General features: G+C 50.1%; 1 protein-coding gene across 1 annotated transcript in view; it reads right to left on the reverse strand.

Annotated features, from left to right (window-relative positions):
• The window catches only part of LOC116968647 (equilibrative nucleoside transporter 1-like), a 6,711-nt gene extending 4,189 nt beyond the window's left edge, over nt 1–2,522 (reverse strand). The window contains exon 1 of the mRNA XM_033015415.1: nt 2,388–2,522. The gene's annotated coding sequence lies outside the window, so the exon portion shown is untranslated. The remainder of the gene's footprint in view (nt 1–2,387) is intronic.
• Between the last annotated feature and the right edge of the window lie 398 nt (nt 2,523–2,920).

The following is a 2,920-nucleotide window of genomic DNA, read 5'->3' on the forward strand; positions in this document are numbered from 1 at the left end:
TTGGTGAGACCACACCTGGTGTATTGCGTACAGTTTTGGTCTCCTAATCTGAGGAAGGACATTATTGCCATAGAGGGAGTGCAGAGAAGGTTCACCAGACTGATTCCTGGGATGTCAGGACTTCCATATGAAGAAAGACTGGATAGACTCGGCTTGTACTCGCTAGAATTCAGAAGATTGAGGGGGGGATCTTATAGAAACTCACAAAATTCTTAAGGGGTTGGACAGGCTAGATGCAGGAAGATTGTTCCCGATGTTGGGGAAGTCCAGAACAAGGGGTCACACAGTTTAAGGATAAGGGGGAAATCTTTTAGGACCGAGATGAGAAAAACATTTTTCACACAGAGAGTGGTGAATCTGTGGAATTCTCTGCCACAGAAGGTAGTTGAGGCCACACAGTTCATTGGCTATATTTAAGAGGGAGTTAGATGTGGCCCTTGTGGCTAAAGGGATCAGGGGGTATGGAGAGAAGGCAGGGATGGGATACTGAGTTGGATGATCAGCCATGATCATATTGAATGGCGAATGGTGCAGGCTCGAAGGGCCGAATGGCCTCTACTCCTGCACCTATTGTCTATGTTTCTATATGTCGATTGTCCCATCCCCAATTCCAGCAGAGAATTCCACAGATTCACAACTCTCTGGGTGAAAACGTTTCTCCTCATCTCAGTCCCAAATGGCCGACCCCTTATTCTTAAACTGTGTGTGTGTGTGTGGCCCCTGGTTCTGGACTCGCCCAACATCGGGAACATGTTTCCTGCATCTAGCCTGTCCAATCCTTTAAAGAATTTTACATGTTTCTATAAGATGCCCTCTCATCCTTCGAAATTCCAGCGACTACAAGCCCAGCCGACCCATTCTCTCATCGTAGGGCAGTCCCGCCATCCCGGGAATTAACCTGGTGAACCTACGCTGCACTCCCTCAGTAGCAGGAACCTCGGGATAAGACTCCACTCCCGGCAACTCCTCTCGCCAGTCCCCGATCCCAGATTTAATCCCAGCGAATCCCACGCTTGGAGGCTGCTGTACGGATTTGGTTTGATACAGAGTTTTGTCCGAGCCAGGTTTAATAGCCTGATGGCTGTGGGGAAGTAGCTATTCCTGAACCTGGTTGTTGCAGTCTTCAGGCTCCTGTACCTTCTACCTGAAGGTAGCAGGCAGATGAGTGTGTGGCCAGGATGGTGTGGGTCTTTGATGATACTGCCAGCCTTTTTGAGGCAGCGACTGCGATAAATCCCCTCGATGGAAGGAAGGTCAGTGCCGATGATGGACTGGGCAGTGTTTACTACTTTTTGTAGTCTTTTCCTCTCCAGGGCGCTCAAATTGCCGAACCAAGCCACGATGCAACCGGTCAGCATGCTCTCTACTGTGCACCTGTAGAAGTTAGAGAGAGTCCTCCTTGACAATCCGACTCTCCGTAATCTTCTCGGGAAGTAGAGGCGCTGATGAGCTTTCTTTGAGTATAGGAGCAGGGAGGTTCTACTGCAGTTGTACAGGGTCTTGGTGAGACCACACCTGGAGTATTGCGTACAGTTTTGGTCTCCTAACCTGAGGAAGGACATTATTGCCATAGAGGGAGTGCAGAGAAGGTTCACCAGACTGATTCCTGGGATGTCAGGACTGTCTTATGAAGAAAGACTGGATAGACTTGGTTTATACTCTCTAGAATTTAGGAGATTGAGAGGGGATCTTATAGAAACTTACAAAATTCTTAAGGGGTTGGACAGGCTAGATGCAGGAAGATTGCTCCCGATGTTGGGGAAGTCCAGGACAAGGGGTCACAGCTTAAGGATGAGGGGGAAATCCTTTAAAACCGAGATGAGAAGAACTTTTTTCACACAGAGAGTGGTGAATCTCTGGAACTCCCTGCCACAGAGGGTAGTTGAGGCCACAGTTCATTGGCTATATTCAAGAGGGAGTTAGATGTGGCCCTTGTGGCTAAAGGGATCAGGGGGTATGGAGAGAAGGCAGGTACAGGATACTGAGTTGGATGATCAGCCATGATCATATTGAATGGCGGTGCAGGCTCGAAGGGCCGAATGGCCTCTACTCCTGCACCTAATTTCTATGCTTCTATGTTTCTTGATGATTGCGTTAGTGTTCTCGGACCAGGAGAGATCTTCAGAGACGTGCAACGCCCATTAACCTACAAACCCGCACGCACGTCTTTGGAGTGTGGGAGGAAACCGGAGCGCCCGGAGGAAAACCCACGCGGGTCACGGGGAGAGAGAACGTGCAAACTCCGTACAGACAGCGCCCGTAGTCGGGATCGAACCCGGTTCTCCGGCGCTGCGAGGCAGTAACGTTGCCGCCGGTCCAACGTGCGCCCTGGTTTGACGGAGAAAACCGCGGGGAATTCTCACGCCCATCTCCAGCTTCATACTCACTCCACTTCCCCTCCCGCGTATGCGAGGCCACTTTAGCCGTGATCGCCGGGAAGACAGAGAGAGTCACGGTGAACACCAGGCAGATCGAGGTAGCCGTGACCCAGATCTAGAACGAGAGGAGAGACCGGTACGAGCGGGTTAACTAACGTACGATGAGCGTTTGTCGACGCTGGGCCTGCCACTCGCTGGAGTTTAGAAGGACGAGGGGGGCCCCCTCGTTGAAAAGTCACCGAATAGCGAAAAGGCCCGGATAGAGTGGATGTGGAGAGGACGTTTCCACTAGTGGGAGAGTCTAGAGTCTAGGACTAGAGGGCGCAGCGTCAGAATTAAAGGAGGAAGGTTCCTTTAGGAAGGAGATGAGGAGGAATTTCTTTAGTCAGAGGGTGGTGAATCTGTGTGGGATTCTTTGCCACACAGACGGCTGTGGAGGCCACAAGTCAGTGGATATATTTATGAATGAATGAATGACTGAATGAATGAATGAATGAATGAATGAATACGTTTATTGTCAGAGATTTAAAGCAGAGATAGAT

The sequence above is a fragment of the Amblyraja radiata genome, chromosome 45, assembly GCF_010909765.2.
Source record: "Amblyraja radiata isolate CabotCenter1 chromosome 45, sAmbRad1.1.pri, whole genome shotgun sequence".
NCBI lineage: Eukaryota > Metazoa > Chordata > Chondrichthyes > Rajiformes > Rajidae > Amblyraja > Amblyraja radiata.